We start from the raw sequence: 23,935 nt of genomic DNA, 5'->3' as shown, positions 1-23,935 counted from the left end.
ACAGCCTGTAAGGACAAGAGCTTGTTTTTAGTCCTTGAGACTTTGAGACCCCTAACTTGTATTCATTTGTTGTCATGCCATGCCATCAGGACCATTCAACAACAGTCAAATAATGGAACATTATACAGCAGTAAAAATAGATATGCTAGGGCTATACCTAATAAATATGAATCTCCAAAACATAATGATATGAAATAGAACTAAGGTATAAATGAATAGCTATTACATAATTTCATTCATACAAGTGTTCATATTCAGGCAAAATGAAATAATTTTTATTTTGAAATGCAATGCATTTTCAGTTGAAAAACTTAAAATCAAATAAGGAAGCAGGCATTTATTTTTGGGTATATGCAAAAGAACAACTGAATGAATCTAGATAATCTATAAGCAATTCATAATATACAGTGCAGAAATGGAGAGGCTGTGAAAAGAATTGATGTGGTCAATCATATTCATTTAAGCGTATAAATAACTTTGGATAATGGTGGAAATTCAATTTTTTTTTGTTTTATAAACATAATATAATAGTACAAACCTTGAAAATATGAAATAATAATGTACCAAGCAAAGGTGGCATAAAGGAGTAGTAGAAAGTCTTTAGACAATATTTTTCTCATTTTTTAATACTTAAAAAGCAGTAGAACATATGATGATTCTATTTTTAATTTTTTGGAAAATTCCAATCTGTTTTTCACAGTGGCTGCTCCAATTAAAAAACAGAATTACTATATTATCCAGTAATTTCACTATTGGGTATTTACCCAAAGCAAATGAAAACACTAATTCAAAAAGATATAGGCACTCCTATGCTTATTATAGCATTATTTATAATAGTCAAGATAAGAAAGTATCCCCAGTATCCATCAATAGTTGAATGGGAAGAAGATATAGGTATAGCACTAGCATATTCATTTTACTGCTGTATAATGTTCCATTATTTTACTGTTGTTGAATGGTCCTGGTGGCTTGGCATGATAACAAATGAATATAAGTTGGGGGTCTCAAAGCCATATATTCTTCCATTATATATACAATGGAATATTTCTCAGCTATACAAAAAGAATGAAATCTTGCCATTTCCAACAATATGGACAGACCTAGAGGATATAATGCTAAGTGAAATGAGTTAGAGAAAGTCAAATACCATATCATTTCACTCATAGGTGGAATTTTAAAAACAGAACAAATGAAGATTTTAAAAAAATGACAAAAAAAAGCAGACTCTTAAATATAGAAAACAAATGTGGTTACCAGAGTGGGTGCCAGTGGGGGAGAGCGGTGAACAGATAAAGGGTTTTAAGAGTATACATATCTTGTACTGGAAGTCCTAGCCTCAGTTATCAGACAACAAAAAGAAGTAACAAATAAAAGCATCTGAATTGGCAAGGAAGTCAAGCTTTCATTATTCACAGATAAGATGATATTCTATGTAAAAAACAGGAAAGACTCTACCAAAAAGTTACTAGCACTGACACACGAATTTGGTAAAGTCATGGGATACAGAATCAGTGTACAGAAATCTGTTACTTTTTTTTTAAGATTTATTTAATTGAGAGAGAGAGAGATAACGCACATGAGCAGAAGAGGCAGAAGGAGAAGGAAAAAGAATTTCAGAGTCTGTGGAGCCCAACACGGAGCTTGATCTCATAATCCTGAGATCACAATCTGAGCCAAAAGCAAGAATCAGATGCTCAACCTATTGCGTCACCCAGGCACCCCTAGAAATCTGTTGCATTTCTATACACCAATAATGAAGCAGAAAAAAAGAAGAAAGAAAGAAAGAAAGAAAGAAAGAAAGAAAGAAAGAAAGAAGAAGAAGAAAAAGAAAGAAAGAAAGAAAGAAGAAAGAAAGAAAGAAGAAAGAAAGAAAGAAAGAAAGAAAGAAAGAAAGAAAGAAAGAAATGGATCCCATTTATAATAGCACCAAAACCCATAAGATACCAGGAATAAACCTAATGGAGAGGTAAAAGATCTGTACTCTGAAAATTATAGAACATTGATGAAAGAAATTGAAGATGACATAAAGAAATGGAAAACTATTCCACTTGTGGGTTGGAAAAATGAATATTGTTAAAATGTCTATATTACTCAAAGCAATCTACATATTTAATGCAACCCTTATCAAATTATCACCAGGATTTTTCACAGAGGTAGAACAAATATTCCTGAAAAGTATATGGAACCACAAAGACCCTGAATAGCCAAAGCATCTTGAAAAAGAAAAACAGAGCTAGAGGCATCAAAATTCTGGACTTCAAGCAATAGTACAAAGACATAGTCATCAAGACAGCATGGTAGTGGCACCAAAACAGACATATAGATCAATGAAACAGAAAAGAAGACCCAGAAATAGACCCACAACTAGATAGTCAACTAATCCCTGACAAAGCAGGAAAGAATATCCAATGGAAAAAATACAATCTCTTCAATAAATGGTGCTGGGAAAACTGGACAGCAACATGCAGAAGCATAAAACTGGACCACTTTCTTACACCATACACCAAAATAATTTCAAAATGGATAGAAGACCTAAATGTATGACAGGAAGCCATCAAAATCAATCCTAGAGGGGAACACAGGCAGCGACTTTTGATCTAAGGTGCAGCGACTTCTTACTAGACAGATCTCTGGAGTCAAGGGAAACAAAAACAAAAATGAACAATTGAGACCCCATTAAGATAAAAAGCTTCTGAACAGAGAAGGAAACAATCAATAAAACTAAAAGGTACCCTTTGGAATGGGAGAAGATATTTGCAAATGACATATGTGATTGAGGGTTAGTATTCAAAATCTATAAAGAACTTATCAAACTCAACACGCCCAAAACCAAATAATCCAGTTAAGAAAAGAGCAGAGAACATGAGTAGGCATTTTTCCAAAGAAGACATCCAGATGGCTAATAAACATGAAAAGATGCTCAATTAATCATCAGAGAAATACAAATCAAAACCATGATGAGATACCACCTCACAGCAGTCAGGATGGCTAAATTTAACAACACAGGAAACAAGAGATGTTGGCAAGGATGCAGAGAAAAGGGAACCCTCTTACACGATTGATGAGAATGCAAACTGGTACAGCCACTCTGGAAAACAGTAAGGAGGATCTTCAAAAAGTTAAAAATAGAAATACCCTAAGACTCACCAATTGCATTACTAAGTATTTACCCAAAGGATGCAAAAACATTGATTTGAAAGGGCACTTGCATGCCAATGTTTATAGCACCATTATCTACAATAGCCAAACTATGGAAAGAGCCCAGATATCCATCAATAGATGACTGGATTAAGAAGATGTGGTATAAATAAACAATGGAATATTACTCAAGCATAAAAAAGAATGAAATATTGACATTTGCAATGACCTGGATGGAGCTAGATTGCACTGTGTGTTATACTAAGTGAAAGAAGTCAGAGAAAAACAAATACCATATGATTTCCCTCATATGTGGAATTTAAGAAACAAACGAATATAGGGGGAAGAATAAAAGAGAAAGGCAAATAAAATAGGCTCTTAAGTAGTGAGAACAAAAGGAGGGTTGCTAAAGGGGAGGTGAGTGGGGGTATTAACTGGGTGATGGGCAATGAAGAGGCCACTTGTGATGAGCACTGGGTGTTATATGTAAGTGATGAATCACTGAATCCTACTCCTAACATATCCACACAACCAATACACTTATGTTGATGAGCACTGAGAAATGTACAGAATTGTTGAATCATATTATACACTTGAAATTAACATAACACTGTATGTTACTTATACTTGAATTTAAAAAGTAGACATACAAGCTAATATAGTAATTTATTTTAAAAAGTAGACATACAAGCAAATATAGTAATTTATTTGTAAAACGATATACCAAAAAATCTATAAAAATTCAGAAGTACAGTAATGCTACCATGAAGATAAACAGAAAAGATAAAAAATAAGCAGAAAAGGGAACAAATATGAAAGAAAAACATTAAAAACAAGTAAAAACAAAATTCCTATAAAACTCTTACATAAGTAAATGTATATAGGATGAATGTATCCAGTTGAAATTTATTTTATTTTATTGTATATTTTTTATTGGAGTTTGATTTCCCAGCATATAGCATAACACACAGTGCTCATCCTGTCAAGTGCCCTCCTCAGTGCCCATCACCCAGTCACCCCCTTCTACCCACCTCCCCTTCCACCACCCCTTGTTCATTTCCCAGCTTAGGAGTCTCTCATGTTCTGCCACCCTCTCTGATATTTTCCACTCATTTTCTCTCCTTTCCCCTATAATACCTTTCACTATTTTTTCATTCCTTTTATTATTTTTTTATTTTTTATAAATTTATTTTTTATTGGTGTTCAATTTGCCAACATATAGAATAACACCCAGTGCTCATCCCATCAAGTGCCCCCCTCAGTGCCCATCACTCAATCACCCCCACCCCCTGCCCACCTCCCCTTCCACCACACCTAGTTCGTTTTCCAGTGTTAGAAGTCTCTCATGTTCTGTCTCCCTTTCTGATATTTCCCACTAATTTTTTCTCCTTTCCCTTTTATTCCCTTTCACTACTTTTCATATTCCCCAAATGAATGAGACCATGTAATGTTTGTCCTTCTCCGATTGACATTTCACTCAGCATAATACCCTCCAGTTCCATCCACGTCGAAGCAAATGGGGGGTATTTGTCGTTTCTAATGGCTGAGTAATATTCCATTGTATACATAGACCACATCTTCTTTATCTGTTCATCTTTCGATGGACACCGAGGAGGATCCTTCCACAGTTTGGCTATTGTGGACATTGCTGTTATAAACATCGGGGTGCAGGTGTCCCTGTTTCAGTGTTTCATTCCATCTGTATCTTTGGGGTAAATCCCCAGCAGAGCACTTGCTGGGTCTTAGGGCAGGTCTATTTTTAACATTTTGAGGAACCTCCACACAGTTTTCCAGAGTGGCTGCAACAGTTCACATTCCCACCAACAGTGCAGGAGAGTTCCCCTTTCTCCACATCTTCTCCAACATTTGTGGTTTCCTGATTTGTTAATTTTCTCCATTATCACCGGTGTGAGGTGGTATCTCATTGTGGTTTTGATTTGTATTTCCCTGATGGCAAGTGATGCAGAGCATTTTCTCATGTGCTTGTTGGCCATGTCTATGTCTTCCTCTGTGAGATTTCTCTTCATGTCTTTTGCCCATTGCATGATTGGATTGTTGTTTCTTTGCTGTTGAGTTTAATAAGTTCTTTATAGACCTTGGATACCAGCCCTTTATCTGATAGGTCATTTGCAAATATCTTCTCCCATTCTGTAGGTTGTCTTTTAGTTTTGCTGTGCAGAAGATTCTTATCTTGATGAAGTCCCAATAGTTCATTTTCACTTTTGTTTCTCTTGCCTTCATGGATGTATCTTGCAAGAAATTATTGTGGCCAAGTTCAAAAAGGGTGTTGCCTGTATTCTCCTCTAGGGTTTTGATGAAGTCTTGTCTCACATTTAGATCTTTCATCCATTTTGAGTTTATCTTTGTGTATGGTGCAAGAGAGTGGTCTAGTTTCATTCTTCTGCATGTGGATGTCCAATTTTCCCAGCACCATTTATTGAAGAGACTGTCCTTTTTCCAGTGGATAGTTTTTCCACCTTTGTCGAATATTAGTTGACCATAAAGTTGAGGGTCCACTTCTGGATTCTCCATTCTATTCCACTGATCTCTGTGTCTGTTTTTGTGCCAGTACCACACTGTCTTGATGACCACAGCTTTGTAGTACAACCTGAAATCTGGCGTTGTGATGCCCCCAGCTATGGTTTTCTTTTTTAATATTCTCCTGGTTATTCAGGGTCTTTTCTGATTCCACACAAATCTTAAAATAATTTTTTCCAACTCTCTGAAGAAAGTCCATGGTATTTTGATAGGGATTGCATTAAACGTGTAAATTGCCCTGGGTAGCATTGACATTTTCACAATATTAATTCTGCCAATCCATGAGCATGGAATATTTTTCCATCTCTTTGTGTCTTCCTCAATTTATTTCAGAAATGTTCTGTAGTTTTTAGGGTATAGATCCTTTACCTCTTTGGTTAGGTTTATTCCTAGGTATCTTATGCTTTTGGGTGCAATTGTAAATGGGACTAACTCCTTAATTTCTCTTTCTTCAGTCTCATTGTTAGTGTATAGAAATGCCACTGACTTCTGGGCATTGATTTTGTATCCTGCCACACTGCCGAATTGCTCTATGAGTTCCAGCAATCTTGGGGTGGAGGCTTTTGGGTTTTCTATGTACAGTATCATGTCATCAGTGAAGAGGGAGAGTTTGACTTCTTCTTTACCAATTTGAATGCCTTTAATGTCTTTTTGTTGTCTGATTGTTGAGGCTCGGACTTCCAGTACTATGTTGAATAGCAGTGGTGAGAGTGGACATCCCTGTCTTGTTCCTGATCTTAGGGGAAAGGCCCCCAGTGCTTACCCATTGAGAATGACATTTGCTGTGGGCTTTTCGTAGATGGCTTTTAAGATGCTGAGGAATGTTCCTGCTATCCCAACACTCTGAAGAGTTTTGATCAGGAATGGATGCTGTATTTTGTCAAATGCTTTCTCTGCATCTATTGAGAGGATCATATGATTCTTGGTTTTTCTCTTGCTGATATGATGAATCACATTGATTGTTTTACGAGTGTTGAACCAGCCTTGCATCCCGGGGATAAATCCTACTTGGTCATGATGAATAATCTTCTTAATGTGTTGTTGTATTCTATTGGCTAGTATCTTGTTGAGAATTTTTGCATCCATGTTTATCAGGGATATTGGTCTATAATTCTCCTTTCTGGTGGGGTCCCTGTCTGGTTTTGGAATTAAGGTGATGCTGGCCTCATAGAATGAATTTGGAAGTACTCCATCTCTTTCTATCTTTCCGAATAGCTTTAGTAGAATAGGTATGGTTTCGTCTTTAAACGTTTGACAGAATTCCACAGGAAAGCCATCTGGCCCTGGACTTTTGTGTATTGGGAGGTTTTTGATGACTGCTTCAATTTCCTCCCTGGTTATTGGCCTGTTCAGGTTTTCTATTTCTTCCAGTTCCAGTTTTGGTAGTTTGTGGCTTTCCAGAAATGTGTCCATTTCTTCTAGATTGCCTAATTTATTGGCGTATAGCTGCTCATTATATGTTTCTAAAATCGTTTCTATTTCATTGGTGTTGGTAGTGATCTCTCCTTTCTCATTCAGGATTTTATTAATTTGAGTCTTCACTCTCTTCTTTTTAATAAGGCTGGCTAATGGTTTATCTGTCTTATTAATTCTTTCAAAGAACCAATTCCTGGGTTTGTTGATCTGTTCCACAGTTCTTCTGCTCTCTATTTCATTGAATTCTGCTCGAATCTTTATTAACTCTCTTCTTCTGCTGGGTGTGGGATCTATTTGCTGTTTTTTCTCTAGCTCCTTTAGGTGTAAGGTTAGCTTTGGTATTTGAGTTCCTTCCAGTTTTTGGATGGATGCTTGTATTGAGATGTATTTCCCCCTCATGACTGATTTTGCTGTATCCCAAAGATGTTGAATGGTTGTATCTTCATTCTCATTAGTTTCCATGAATCTTTTTAATTCTTCCTTAATTTCCTGGATGACCCTTTCATCTTTTAGCAGGATGGTCCTTAACCTCCAAGTGTTTGAAATCCTTCCAAACTTCTTCTTGTGATTTAGTTCTAATTTCAAAGCATTATGGTCTGATAATACACAGGGGACAGTCTCAATCTTTTGGTATCGGTTCAGACCTGATTTGTGACCCAGTATGTGGTCTATTCTGGAGAAAGTTCCATGTGCACTTGAGAAGAATGTGTATTCAGTTGCATTTGAATGTAAAGTTCTATAGATATCTGTGAAATCCATCTGGTCCAGTGTATCATTTAAAGCTCTTGTTTCTTTGGAGATGTTTTGCTTAGAAAACCTATCGACTGTAGAAAGCACTACATTTAAGTCACCAAGTATAAATATATTATTATCTAAGTATGTCTTAACTTTGGTTATTAATTGATTGATATATTTGGCAGTTCCCACATTCGGGGCATATATATTGATGATGTTAAGCCCCTTCTTGGGTAGATCCTTTAAGTATGATATAGTGTCCCTCTTCATCTCTCACTACAGTCTTTGGAATAAACTTTAGTTTATCTAATATAAGGATGGCTACCCCTGCTTTCTTTTGAGGACCATTTGAATGGTACATGGTTCTCCAACCTTTTATTTTCAGGCTGTAGGTGTCCTTATGTCTAAAATGAGTCTCTTGTAGACAGCAAATAGATGGGTCCTGCTCTTTTATCCAGTCTGAGACCCTGCGCCTTTTGATGGGGTCATTAAGCCCATTCACGTTCAGAGTTACTATTGAAAGATATGAGTTTAGTGTCATCATGATACCTATTCAGTCCCTGTTTTTGTGGATTGTTCCATTGGACTTCCTCTTTCTTTTACAGAGTCCCCCTTAAAATTTCTTGCAGAGCTGGTTTGGTGGTCACATATTTTTTCAGTTCCTGCCTATCTTGGAAGCTCTTTATCTCTCCTTCTATTCTGAATGAGAGCCTTGCTGGATAAAGGATTCTTGGCTGCATGTTCTTCTCATTTAGGACCCTGAATATATCCTGCCAGCCCTTTCTGGCCTGCTAGGTCTCTGTGGAGAGGTCTGCTGTTAATCTAATATTTCTCCCCATAAAAGTCAGGGATTTCTTATCTCTTGCTGCTTTAAGGATCCTCTCTTTATCTTTGGAATTTGCAAGCTTCACTATTAAATGTCAAAATGTTGAATGACTTTATTGATTTAAGGGGGGGAGGGGTATCTATTTCCTGGATCTGAATGCCTGTTTCCCTTCCCAGATTAGGAAAGTTTTCAGCTATGATATGTTCAAATACATATTCTGGACCTCTGTCCCTTTCAGCGCCCTCTGGAACCCCAATTAAATGTAGATTTTTCTTCCTCAGGCTGTCATTTATTTTCCTTAATCTATCCTCATGATCTTTTGATTGTTTTTCTCTTTTTTCCTCAGTTTCCCTCTTTCCCATCAACTTGTCTTATATGTCACTCACTTGTTCTACTGCCTCTGTAACCCTCCTCGCTAGGGCCTCTAGTTTGGATTGCATCTCACTTAATTGATTTTTAATTTCTGCCTGATTAGATCTAAATTCTGTAGTCATGAGGTCTCTTGAGTCCTTTATGCTTTTTTGCTAGAGCCACCAGTAGCTTTATAATTGTGCTTCTGAATTGACTTTCTGACATTGAATTGTAATCCAAATTTTGTAACTCTGTGGGAGAGAGGACTGTTTCTGATTCTTTCGAGGTGAGGTTTTCCTTCTAGTCATTTTGCTCACTGCAGAGTGGCCAAAAACAAGTTGAGAAAAAGAGAGAAGAGAAAGAAGAAAATAAAAAGGAAAAAAAAGAGAAGAGAAGAAAAGAAAAAAAGGGAGGGGGGAGAAGCAAACAGAAAACAAAAAAACAAGGGGGAGTATCCTCTGATTCTGTATACTGTAAATCCCTCGACTTACCCTGGAACTTTCCAGTGCTGCTTAGTCAATAATTTGTTTTTCCCCTGTCTGTCTAGCTGGTCTTCTGGGGGAGGGGCCTACTGTGCTGATTTTCAGGTGTTAGCACTTGGGGGAGCTGCTCAGCCCCCAGCCTGGTGCAGGGCTCAGTGAAAGTTGTTTAACCTGTTTATCCTGTGAAGCCACTGTGAAGCTCAATGGGGGTTGTTTATCCTGTGAGTCCCCAGGAGAAACAATAGTAGCAGCGGTCAGCACCCCAGCCCTGGAGTCAGTTCGTGCAGTAACTACCGGAGCTGTCAGTCTGCAGAGGCCTGTATGCTCTGGGGGTGGGGCCACTGATCTACTCAGCCCGGGCCCGGGAAGCAGGAGTGTCCTTGCTGTCCTGGGCCCTCTCAGCCTCTGCCTGTCCTGGAGGACCACCGGATCTTGGGCTGTGTCCCCGGCGCCCTGTGCTCTGGGGTCTGCGCTGTTGGAATCGCGCTCCCGGCCATGCAGCCCCCTCCTCGCGAGCCCCTATGAGCTGCTCCCGGGTCCACCCGGCGCTCTGCAGCCCTTTAGGGAGCTCGGCCGTGGGGTGTGGCGTGCTCTCCCCAGGGCACAGGTGTTCTGTTATTGTCCTTGGGAGCCTGAGGGCATCTCCACCCTTCCTGGGATCCTGTCCGAGTTTCCTGCAAGCGCCTTTCAGTCAGGGAAGATTGGTGAAGCCCCTGCTGCTCCGGGAGGGGCTTTCCTGAGGCTCTCCTGTCCTGGGGGCTCTCGCCGTGGCTTTAGCCGGGCTCCTTGGGGCCCCTCCCCCTTGGATGCCTTTTGTTTCTTTATTTCTTTTTTCCCCATCTTCCTACCTTGATAGATGCGTGAACTCTTCTCACTGTAGGGTTCCAGCTGTTCTCTCTTTAAATCTCAAGCCAAATTCGTAGGTTTTCAGGATGATTTGAAGGTTATCTAGGTAATTTGGTGGAGACAGGTGACTTGGGGACCCTACTCTTCTGCCATCTTGCCCCACCTCTCCCTTTCACTATTTTTTATATTCCCCATATGAATGACACCATATAATATTTGTCCTTCTCCGATTGACTTATTTCACTCAGCATAATACCCTCCAGTTCCATCCACGTTGAAGCAAATGGAGGGTATTTGTCGTTTCTAATGGCTGAGTAATATTCCATTGTATACATAAACCGCATCTTCTTTATCCATTCATCTTTCGATGGACACCGAGGCTCCTTCCACAGTTTGGCTATTGTGGACATTGCTGCTATAAACATCGGGGTGCAGGTGTTTCGGTACAGTTAAATTTTAAAAATAGAATAATAATATTTGTAATATTACAGATACATAACACAAAGTGACTCAAAATGATAGAAATTAATGTTTAGCCAAATATATCACAACTGCATGGAAAGAGAACAAAGCAAAGTTTGATTTCAAAGCAAAAGCAATAAATAATAAAAAGAAAGGGGGCACTAAAATATAATAATCATGAATATACCATAACCATAAAGTATCACATGAACACTAAAACCCTGTAAGAAATAAATGGAGAAATAGAGTAAAATACAAGTGAGGTAACAGATCATTTGGATAAAAAATTTTAAAGTGTATTGGGTTCTCTAAACCCAATCATTAAAATGATAAGTTCTGATCTAATACATTCATATAAATCTGTATGATTTGAAAACAGAAACTATATTTGAAAACAGAAAAAATTATTTTTAAGTGTGCATAGAAATATTGTAATAATTACCCATACATTTGAACAAATAGAAAAATGTCAGCATTTACAGAAAGTAAAATCACATTTCCTTATTAAAATGGAAAAAAAAAATTCCTTACTAGTTAATAGAAAAAAAAAGAAATTTAAGAAAAAGATAGCAACTGAATTAAGAGAAAAATGTAAACACAAATTGCAAAACACAGAGAATAACTGCAATGAGCATGGTAATTTCCTCCAATTCCTGGTTATAGCAAAAGATGGCTAAAGATAGTTGTTTGTCTACCAATCGCTAGAGATATATTTAAAGACTTAAAGACATATTCCTAAATAAGGAAAAATTTGTGTATTAAATAAAAATGATAGAAAATAATAAAATTAATGTAAGGAAAGCATAAGAAATAATGTCATAAAGATAAAATTGATGTTAGAAAAACAATAAAATGATAAAATGTATATTTTACAAAGAATTGCATAAATTGTTCATTAAAAATATAACACACATCTGCCATTAGCTAACCTAATTAAGGAAAAAATACCCCGAATACACCAAATTGAAACATTACAAATGAAAAAAAAAAGGAAACACAAATATAAGTGAAATGTAGTCTGTAAAGGGATGATAATTTGCAAGAAAATTGACCTGTAGAAAGGACAATAAGTTCTCAATGCAATGCATGATCTCTCTCTCATACTCACCCCAACACTCCCCATATCCACACACCTACACCCACATAACACAAGATATAGATATTTCAAAAGTGAATTTAAATAAAATTTCTCAAAATCGATTATTCCAATTACTCATTTAAAAGGCGCTAGGGAGTCTTCTATTAAAGGTGTAGCCTTGCTTTAGCATCAGTAGGCAGCTTGACAGACCAACTTAAACAGAATCTGCAATTTTGACAAGACATCTTGGTAATTCACATGCACATGATAGTGTAAGTCCTGTGTGAGAGCAATGGTTCTTAGCATCCTTTACACCTGGGAATCGCCCAGAAAGCTGTATAACAAACAAACAAACAAAAAAAAAGAAAAAAAGTTTAGGCTGTGGCCCTGAAACCTATGATTATAATGAAATCAGTGTGGAGTAGCTCCTAGGCAATAACAATTTTAAAAAATATATTGTACTAAGTTGGAGAACAAGACTTTGGCATATGTATCAGGTATGAATTGTGTGTAAACTAAAATATTTTTGTTTTTGTTAATAAATGATATCAACATCATGTGCTAGCACCATATGGCTTGATAGTTGTGGAGAAATTTTTATGTTGCCAATTAACATAGCTCATCCTTTGTGGTAAATTTACTTTATCTGGTGATTTTGTAATACAATTCAATTATGAAAATTTTTGTCACTACATCATTTCTGATCTCAATATAATATTAGAATTTCCTTGCTTCATTGGGGTATTTCCTTTCCTCTTACTCCTGGTCCTACTTTTCCAGGCACTGTATTCAGCTGAGTCTCAACTCAACTGTGGAAGATGGGAGGGAAGAGGAAGGTGGGTGATAAGTTATGAAGGTTGTTAACTACCAACATTTGCTAATGAGTGTGGATCTGTCCTGAGACTGCGTGCTGGTAGCACCATTATGCTTCTGCATCTGTAGCTCCCTGACATCCCTTGGAACTCTGTCTGCTTTTCTCATAGAAGTTGCCTGCCATTGTTCCCCTCACCCCATAGCAGCAAGGCTGCTCCATGGGCGACCATGAATGAAGGGTGCTGACAAGCAGGCTGCAGTCATTCCTACTTCAGCTATACTTTGCATTGCCCAGATGTAAGCCAGAACCCTATCCATACAAGCAGAGAGTGCAAGCTGTCCCCTGACATCTCTCACCCTGGCCTTGCCTCTCCTCCACTTCATGTTATGAAATCCTGGGAGCTCTCTAGACCAAGTTTCAGATGGATGGCTAAAACAGTCTGTTTCCATGGATGCCCATAGGATCTTGAAGCTCTGTAATAGAAACTATACCATGCAGATAAATGTGGAAGGACATTATTAAAGTTCGCCACATTTGTCTGCCATGAAAAAGATACTTTCATATGTAATTCCCTCATTATATGGCAATGAGACAGGGGGCAGAGGTGTTGCCACATAGACTGTGCATCACAAGTCTCACAGTGTAGTTTCTACTACTGGAATGGGATTTGTTGGAATTTAGAAGCTAAATTTTATCAGTTAGTTCCAGAGCAAGTTGTCTCAGTCAAAAACAAGGCTAGTCATAAAACAAATAAAACACTAAGTTTTGATGTTGGAAGTTTTTCTCAAACATATAATTTATATTACCCCATTGCCTGTGAATCTTAATCTTTTAGCAAGGCTATTCTAAGAGTGTGCTTAATATTTATCCACAAAAAATGTTCCAAACCTATTTATGAGCAATAGAAGTAAGCATACACCACTCTCATTAAAATTTATCCTGTCAGTTTGTCTAAAGAAATTTGACAAAAGGAAAAAAAAAAAAGTAGTGTATTTTGAAAAGAAAAAAAAATGTTGATATCAACAGGTGTTAGAATGGTGGAAAATTTAAAGATAATTTAATACCAAAATACTATGGGCACAATATTAAAATTCAGTTAAATGGCTGGTCGCAAAACTATAGGTATGGATACTGTAACCATGTAAAGACAGCAACTGACTAGATAACATAATGTAAGAGTAGATAGCAATCTCATTTGCCAAATAAATGAAAAGAAAATAACATTGGAAAATTCATTAATAAAAGTTGTAAATGGCCAATATGAAAAAAAAAAGTTTATGTTTCTAGGTAGTGACACAAAAGAGAGTTTCACAAATGGAGCCCCAAACTTACCTTGGATAGGAATAAATATGCCAAGTCTCACTCAGTAAGTCTAAAGTTCAAAAACAGTTCAATCAAAATACCAACAGAGGGGACTTCTGGGTGGCTCGGAAGTTGAGCATCTGACTTTGGCTCTGGGTGTGATCCCGGGATCCAGGAATCCAGTCGCATGGGTTTCCCTGTGAGGAACCTGCTTCTCCCCCTGCCTATGTCTCTGCCTCTCTCTCTGTGTGTCTCTCATGAATAGATAAATGAAATCTAAAACAAATACCAAGGAATATTTCTGCAACTCAGTGAAATTTCCCCAAATTTCATATTAGAGAAAAAATATTCCGAGTGACTAGAAAATTGAACAAACAAGGAGCTCCCAAATATTAACCATTTCAAATGTATAATAGTAAAATATCTGTATTTATGTCTATCTGTATGTCACAACAGGAACACACAAATCAAGAGGAAATAGCAAATAAAGCCTTGTGTCAACTGACAAATGCAGTTCTTCATATTAGTAAGGAAATGATTAATTATACACTAATTTTTTTCTCACAATTGTATAGTCATTTAAAATTTTTTAAAAAAACTTTACATTGTCCATTACAAGTAAGGTGAGAGACAGGGATAATCAATATTTACATATTTTTTTAAAAGAGCTTACTGTAAAGGTACTACAAAAATTATGAGAATCTTGAAATATGATATATTAGACTAGAGAAGGCTTTTATTAGCATGATTGGAATTTGACAATCAAGATGAAAATGACAGATAAATATATTAATATTACTTTTTAACTAGTAGCAAGACTAAATTTTTCCGTAAATAAACTCAACAAAAAAACTGGCAAAAGTATATTTGCAATAAATGACAAAGGAGTAAGTCCTGCAATATACATATTTCTTTGATAAATAAAAGATATACATATATTTTTTATATATTCTTGAGAGAGAAAGAGAGAGAGAGTCAGGGACACAGGCAGAGAGAGAACCAGGCTCCATGCTGGGAGCCTCACGTGGGACTCGATCCCAGGTCTCCAGGACCGCACCCTGGACTGAAGGCAGCGCCAAACCACTGAGCCACCTGGGCTGCCCTGATAAATAAAATATTAACAGAACAACAAATGGTGACAGTCATTAACAGGAGAGCACAGAAAAAAAAATTGAAATATCTGACCTCTAGCATAACAAAATATATGTATGTAACAATCCTATATCATTTTCAAAACTCAGATTGGCAATAACTTAGAATAATTAATATAAATCTTTGATAATTTGTGAGAAACTCTTTGTTGTTACACATTATTATTAGGAATACACATTGACACAAACCACCAGAAAACTTTGTATCAGTATTTATCAACATGAAAAATCATATGTTTAATCTATCAATTCCATTTGAGAAGTATGTGGTATCTATATGCAGATATATTCACTTGCAGAATTATTAATATATGAAAAAATTTTAAATATTTTATTTATTTATTCATGAGAGAGAGAGAGAGGCATTCAGAGACCACACAAAGCCGTCGCTCCTGGCACACTGTGTGCTTGTGCAGGTGATGTGTGCCCCTGGAACAGGGAGAATCAGCCCCCTCCTGTCCAGAGCCTCTGTGGGACCCGAACCAGCTGTGAGGTTGGTAGGTTGAGCCCTAAGAGAGTCCCAGTGGTCCTCAGACCAGCTCTGGCTCTCCCAACCCCCAGAAAAGCAGACAGCTGGTGGTCTCATGGCTTCGGAGCCATCCTAGGAGTTGCTGGGGAGTCACTGAGAAAAATCAGATGGTATTAGGTGCATAAAAGGCTTTTAATCTTAAAAAAAAAAAAAGGCAGAAGGAGAAGCAGGCTCCCCACAGGGAGCCTGATGTGGGACTCAATCCCAGGACTCTGGGTTCACACACTGACTCGAAGGAAGATGCTCAACTACTGAGCCATCCAGATGTCCCTATATATAAAATATTTTTTGTAGGACTGTTTTTATTTTTTTTTAAGATTTTATTTATTTATTCATAGAGACACAGAGAAAGAGAGAGAGAGAGAGAGAGAGAGAGAGAGAGAGAGGCAGAGAGAGAAGCAGGCTCCATGGAGGGAGCCTGACGTGGGACTCGATCCAGGGTCTCCAGGATCACACCCTGGGCTGTAGGCAGTGCTAAACTGCTGCGCCACCGGGGCTGCCCTATAGGACCGTTTTTAATAGAAAATATTTTAGAGCAATAAAACAGCTACAATTTATATACCTAGAAAACCTGTCTCTAGCAAAGAAAAGATAGTGTGAATTTAATAAAAGAGTTTATTTCATGTTAAGATTAACCTAGCATGAAATAATTCTAATTATTGAATAAGCAGAACTAATTCTGCCTTTATAACAGAAGAAACATTCTCATGCCTCAGTTTGCTTTATTTAATTCCATTTCACTACTACTTTCAAAAATGTATTGTTGTTGGTCCTATCAGAATATTTTTATTGCAAAAAAAGCCATCTAGGAGAAGTCATAATGATTATGCAGAAAGTATCTCCTGGTTTTCACTCTATTTACTCCAGTACCTAGATAACCAATGAGGGACATGATGGGTGAATAATATGTAGAAACTCTGATTAGTTTCATATTACCCTAAGACTAGTTAGAGAATGAGTGTGAAGCCCATTTCTTTGTAATTTGTTGATACCACACATTATATAGGACTCCTGTAAACTAATATAAGTTTTTACTAAGAGGATTTCTTAGTAATGCATTTCTCATACATAGATATAAATAGTGCTATAAAATTATTTCCATCTTCAGAGGTCTAAACACACTGAATGTTAAAGATGAGTTACCTTAAATTCTACCTTTCTCCGATGATGCAAAGTTTACAGATTATCACAGCTCTTATAAAGTGAGCATTGGAAAGATTTAGAGTTACTGATGCTCCTGGAAGACATCGTGGCATCCTAAATTTAGGCCACTATGTGCCAAATGGGATCACCATCACCAGGCCACTTTTTGGCTGCACAGAATGTACCACTGGGCCCTCTTGCCTGTTCTGCCAGTGGTGAGAGTTGATACGCTTTAAACAAATCCTGAACTCTGGGTAAAACAAAAGCCAGAGTCAGAGTGCAACAGTTTAATAAATTTGAAGTGCACATCAATTTACTGTTCTGCATATGGAGGGAAATTGCTAATCAAATGATTTTCTGAACATTCACTAAGGGAAAGTGCTGTTTATGTATGAGGAGTGAGACTATGTCACACCTACTGAGATACATGTTCCTGAAATACCTCATGACCACCTCAGATTTTAGCAATTTTGGAGGCAAAATGATCTGAAATGATTGTCAAATTCTATTTAATTTTTGTAAACATATTTTATTTATTCATTTGGCAGACAGAGTGCAAGTGTGCCTGGGGGGTGGTGGGGGGTGGTGGTGGTGATGGTGGTTTTGGAGCAGAGGGAGAGGAGCAGACGGTGAGGGAGAGAGACATGTTGCCTTTGTGCTGAGCATGGAGCCCTATGGGGCTCCATCTCAGGAACCTGAAATCATGACCTGAGTCAAAATCAGCTGCTTAACCAACTGAGCCACCCAGGAGCCCTGATATTCAAATTTTAAATGTGTGATAATTTTGGTCCACAGTCAAGGTTCTGGATGTGGATTATGGCAGAAACATTTAAACTTTCTGCAACATTAGTTCTATGCTAAGTATAGTTAATTTCAAAATCTAGGTAGATAATGTATCTGATACTCTGGCTTCACAATTCTTTTACCCCCTCTCCTCCAGTGCCCATTATTTAATCCCTTGCTCCTTACCTACCCTTGTCAATATCAATAGCTGGCTATTATGATCTCAGTATCAACACTATTCTCTGGATTCCACTCCATCTTTACAGCTCACTCTTTTTATTACCCCATCTCTAATAACTCTCGAACATGACTGAAATGTTTTATGCATTGATCCATTTACATTTGTAATGTCCAGAACCTCTGATGGCTTACTCTTCCCTTCACACAAGTAAATTCTATGTCCCATCATTTGCCTTCTCCCTTGTATACACCCTCAACTTTCCTACAACTCTCTCCCTTCATCACATGCACTTGATGAAACTCCAACATTTAGTTTCACCTAACCCCACCCATATCCTACTTGTAAACCCAGTCTCTGAACATGGCTACCTGAAGGTTTTAATTTAAATTAATGACCATTATCCTCAAGGAGACTATTCGACTCAGTAACTATTTCATATATTCTCTCCTTAACTCAGCCTCTAATATAATTGCCAGTTTACTGGTAATTTTGCTCCCCCCACCCCCACTGAGAAAATTGAAGACACAAGAAGAGAAATTCTTTATCTCCTGAGTGTATGAATTTCCTTGCATGAAAACAAATGCTTTGCCTTCTGGATGAATGGGTATTATTGAAGGCCATCTCTTTCACATCTATATTAAATCCTTTTCTCTCCTCTCTACGAAAGAAGATCCACAGGGTGATTGACATCAACTTTATGTTCTAGCATCAATTTAAAAAAGTGGTTATAAATAAAGAAACATGTTATATAACCCCAATATTATTTTAATAAACACTTTTAATACCACCTTTACTCCCTGCCTTATCTTTCATCATCACCCAACACAGAATTCCTTAAAGGGGTTGTTAGTGGGTCTTGGCTTTAGGTGTAGGTCTGGTCTCTATTTCTTCTCCTTCATTCTCTTATGAACCTCAATCTGCATTTTTACTACAGTGTCCAAACTGTACGTAGTGGATATCATATCCACTTTGCCCAATCTTGTGGCTAATTTTTAGAAATGAAAAACTGTCATTATCATATTTAGTATCTTCGATCACTGTGTTTGACCAAAACAATTTTTTATCTCATAAGAGTTTTGACATCTTATTTTGTGAGGCCTTCTCTGATCTCCAAGACAAGAGAAGTTCCCTGATACTATAATCCTCCACAAAAATATTTTTTTTTCCTCAGATTCTCTCGGTATCATCTACATACTGTATGGATTTTCTACCATCTTCTTAAGAATAAAATTATGTCTGTTTATATTACCATTAATTTCAGTGCTTAACATACTGCTGGCATACGGTAATTTCTCAATAAATATGCTGAAATGAAGAAATGAATGCGCAAATATTTTTGTAAGATATTTTCTGTTTCTTTTCTCTGGTACTTCTGACATTCTATCTGCTTTATTCTGATAAAAGAGAATAAAGAGCTCCAGAAATACTTCACATATTTTTGTTCATTCTCCTAACCATGACATCAAATAACAGAAATCCAAAATAATACCTAGTTTGCTTATGGAGTAGAGATAAAAAAGTAATACTAAAATAACATTGCAGGATAGTATATGATCTTATATAGATTACGGGTTATAAATGTTTTAGACAGAACAATTTGAAATATTCAGTATTTCTGTTTATGAAATAAATCCACATGGATTAGTTAAGCTAGTGCTTACAAATTTGGTGATACTTTCATCAAAGAAAAAATTGACATCAAGGCACTATCATAATTTGTGATTCCAGATCTCCTTATTCTTTCTTTTTTTTTAAGGTTTTATTTATTTATTCATGAAAGACATACAGAGAGAGGCAGAGACATAGACAGAGGGAGAGGCAGGCTCCTCGCAGGGGGCCTGATGTGGGACTCGATCACGGGACTCCAGGATCACAGCCTGAGCCAAAGGCAGATGCTCAACCACTGAGCCACCCAGCCACTCTCCTTGTTCTTTCTTGAATAGCCAGGTCAAATTGAGCCTCAGAGTTTACTACACATTCCTGAGTCTGGAACTCTTTACACAGATCTCTGTCTGATTTGTGTTTTCACTTCCTTTAGTCTTTGCTCAAATTAAAATTGCATCCTCTCTCTAATACTCCCTTGCCAACTTTATTTACTTCATAATACTTGTTATCAACTAACATAATATCTATTTGACTCATATTTTTTTTTTCCTTTGGCTCTTCTCTCCATTAGAATGTAATTATCACATGGACAAGGATTTCTGTTTCTTTTATTCACTGTGATATATGCAGTGACTTAAAATCATCTTGCACAGAAAAGCACTCATTATATTTTGATTGAAATTAATGATCTTACCTTTTAGTGTCATTCTTCAAAAAGCAACACAACAGAGTTACCTGCTGAGGCCACTTTTCCCCATACAATAAGGATATACCAATTACAGTAAAATTAATTACATTAAATTCAATTATAATTAATTAAGGCTAATCTGCTTGGGGAAGTTGCATCTTCATCTCAAGATATCTGTGAACTTAGAGGGGGTAAGAGGTTTGCATTATTATGTCTATCTTTCTAGAAGTGTTCACTCAAGTTTTTCCAGCATAGGATTGACTTCATCACCCAATGCTTTCCCTTTGATCTTTACCTGAACACATCATGAAATCAATACAGCTTTGTCTTTGATCTTTACCAAGCAAAAACATAATATTCATTATAATTTTTAGACATGACAATTTTTTTGTGTGTAAATAGACCTTACTAAACTTTAAATGACTTGGAATACATCACAGAAATGCTAATAATTGATTGCATAGTTAACATTCTTGTTCCTAAAAGTACCTCAACTCAAGTTCTCCTGAATCTGACATAGGGGACATCCAGGACTCCGAGATCAGATCATCTGTGCCAATGAAGAAGCTCCTGGATGACAAACTAGGAGAGCTGTCAAGCTGGATATTGATGCGGGATTTCATCCCAAAGGCATTGCTGGAACGATTCAAAGAGGTTACTTCTGGTATTACAAGTATGTCAATCGGAAGAAAGAGAGCATCACTGGGATTCCTATGATGCTGGCAGTTTATGGACTTTTCAACTACTCTCATTCTTAAAAGGAACTTAAACATAAGCAGATACTAGAGTACCATTGATGAGGGCCTAATGTGAAGGGGGCACATTTTGCAACCCTGACCTTCACTTTTGCCTCTCATCCATCCACGAATCCTTTCATATCCTAATTGAGTATTAATACCCAATAAAAGATGACTGGTACATGGGAAGAAAAAAAAGGTGCTCCAACTCATTTTCCCAACAGAAATTTCTAGGTCCCTGCCATGTTGTCTCATCCTCCTCTGGCCCTTCTCTCTCTGCTTTTCTCCCCTCTCCTCAATTCCAGACCCACATTTTTACTTACATATATTAAGCACAGTAGCTTGAGGTTTTATATTTTTTTTCTCTGGTCAATGCAAATCCTCACTGTTATTTCTCAATCAAGAAATTTATCAAGACACATTCCTAACAAAGTCAATTCTTATCCCAAGAGAAAATCTGGTATACGTTATATTTACTTGGTATAAATTTAAAAAAAACTAGCACATATTCATGTAACACAAAGTCAATCAATGTGGACTATTTTGCTTTTTCAATTGTGCTTCCCCTTAAAATACATACACTCACTTTGCCGAAACCACTAAGAGGCAGCTGTGTGGACAGATGGCCCGTGTTGACTACAGTGTAATAAACTATATTAAATGCAATTAACACATTTTCTTACTTCTAACAGGAAGTAGTTGAGTGTCATCTATTTCAGATCAAACTACCTTTTGGGTGTACACATGTATTCATAAATCTTCAGATGTCATGTGTTTTCTAAGTGAGCACTCTGTCAGCATTTGTAAAAATGTCTAAACCTCTTGATTATAATTATTGCTAGTTATAAACAAAATAGAGAAAAAGCATCCACACTGATCATAACGATTTGGTCAGGATACTGGTTGAATAGTAGTTTTACCTTAATAATTCATAGTTACTCAGAGTTTTTGTTAAATAGTCTTCAAGAAAAAATATGTTACTAAAGAAGCAACAAAATTTAATTTATATGAGACAATTATGACAAAGAAAAAATACATTTACTTTTTTCCAGAAAAAAATTATCAATAAGGTCCAGTAAAATTTACAAAACTGTAAAATGACAGGTTCATATAAATGTCAATGTGATAAAACACTACATGCTCTAAAATAGTTTTCTCATTAAATATTAGTTCATAAGAATGTGCTCTGAAAATTTAAGTTATGAATGACAAGTTATTATTTGTTCAAATATTAGAGCTTATTGAAAATTTAAAAATCCAAATAAACATTATAACAATAAGTATTTGTTGGATATTTGCTACATTATTAAAAAAAAAAAAAAGCATTTCACCAGCATAGCTACTATCATTATCTTCTTTTGTAAAGGAGAAACCTAGATACAGGGAAAAAGTGAATAAATTGTCCAGGATCACAGTTGGAGTATTTCGGGCTTCAGTTCTTAGCAGCCTGAATCCAAATCATGAGCTCTTAACACCATGCTGCAGAGCCTGCCAACATGAGTTCCAAGCGTCTTTCAGGAGATGAGATGTAAGACTGAAACCAGCCAGTAAAGACTTTGAAAAGCATTTGTTGATTACATGAATTAAAACTTTTTCCTTTGTAGAAAATGGACATTTTTCTGGACTATGTTCATGATGGTAATTGTACCCTTGTTCTTTTTTTTTTTTTTTTTTGTGGTGGATAATTTCTCCTCTTCCAGTTTATCTCTTAAAATCATACTGATTCAAAATAAAAAAATAAATAAAAATAAAATAAATAAAATAAAAAAGTAAATAAAATCATACTGATTCATTTCAACCATCTCAGCTTCTGTCTTGACCTTCAAAAAAGCAAGATAAATGGTATATCATCATCTTCCTTCTACTCTGTGTATTTCTGTATAACAAAGTTAAATTCTGTGTTCTTGTTTCTTTCAGGTATATATATCTATTATCTTCAATAGTCCCCCATCAATTTCATAAACAAAAAATATACAAGAGCATATCAGTGTTATTAAAGTCTTTGTCGATGGCTCTTTCTGGGTTTAAAATGCATATCCATCTATCTGTTAAAAATCCAACCTTTCTTAAAGGAGTAAATCCATGAGAAAATCTCTATTCATTCTCCTTAGAAATGACAGCCAGCAGCTTCCTCTTGCAAAACAATGATTTTGTAACCCCCATATAGTGCTGATGAAATTAAATAGATATATATAGGTTTGTAAACCTACACATAGATATCATTTTATGTTTTTTTTTTACTAACTTGTATGCTTTCTGAGGCCTGCAACTATAGCTTGTATATCACAATAAAAATTATTATACCAAGCCTAACACTGCATATTTGAAAATGTGCTTAATACATTGAAAAAATAAAGAATACTGATATATATATATATATATATATATATATATTCTTTAATTGGTCACTTAAAAAGTAATGTTTTCCCTTAAAACAGGCTGATTTAATTTAATAAAATGATCATTTTAATTTTACAAAAAATGTCCTTCTTTAATTTCTTCAATGATTTCTTTTTAAAGTCTAGATTTGATGTCTTATGTAGCTTTCAGAAATGTACCTAAATCTTTGGATTGGGCTTAGGAGATATTTTACTGAAAAAAAAAAATCCAAGTCAAGGGAGATTAAAAGACAAAGATCCTTACCATTTTTATTTCTTACAAAGATCAAACTGGCATAAAGATCTTAAATTTTCAAGGGCTCTTTAATTGTATCATTATCATCATCATATACTACTTATCTAAAATGAAACAAAGTGGTTTGCTAAGTTTTTGAAATTTATTTAAGGAAAAATATAACTAAAATATTAATTTTAATTTTTTTAAGATTTTATTTATTCATGAGAGACACGCACAGAGAGAGAGAGAGACAAAGACAGCAGCAGAGGGAGAAGCAGGCTCCATGCAGGGAGCCTGATGTGGGACTCGATCCCGGGTCTCCAGGATCACATTCTGGGCAGAAGGCAGGCGCTTAAACCGCTGAGCCACCCAGGGATCCCCTAATTTTAAATTTAATTCATTACTACAAATCTTTGGATGATTGCTACTAGTCATGATTACATTTCTTAAATATCATTAGTTACAAATTTAAATCAGGCTCCCTAAATTATGCTATACACTGAGAAGATAGTTT

At 36.3% G+C, this 23,935-nt stretch overlaps 1 pseudogene; it reads left to right on the top strand.

The window, feature by feature from the left end:
• The window catches only part of LOC129512370 (ATP synthase subunit f, mitochondrial-like), a 35,880-nt pseudogene extending 15,015 nt beyond the window's left edge, over positions 1–20,865 (top strand).
• Positions 20,866–23,935: the final 3,070 nt, after the last annotated feature.

The sequence above is a fragment of the Nyctereutes procyonoides genome, unplaced genomic scaffold, assembly GCF_905146905.1.
Source record: "Nyctereutes procyonoides isolate TBG_1078 unplaced genomic scaffold, NYPRO_anot_genome, whole genome shotgun sequence".
NCBI classification, from domain to species: domain Eukaryota; kingdom Metazoa; phylum Chordata; class Mammalia; order Carnivora; family Canidae; genus Nyctereutes; species Nyctereutes procyonoides.
The sequence above is the reverse complement of the archived record's forward strand: the minus strand, read 5'-3'. Positions and strand labels throughout refer to the sequence as shown.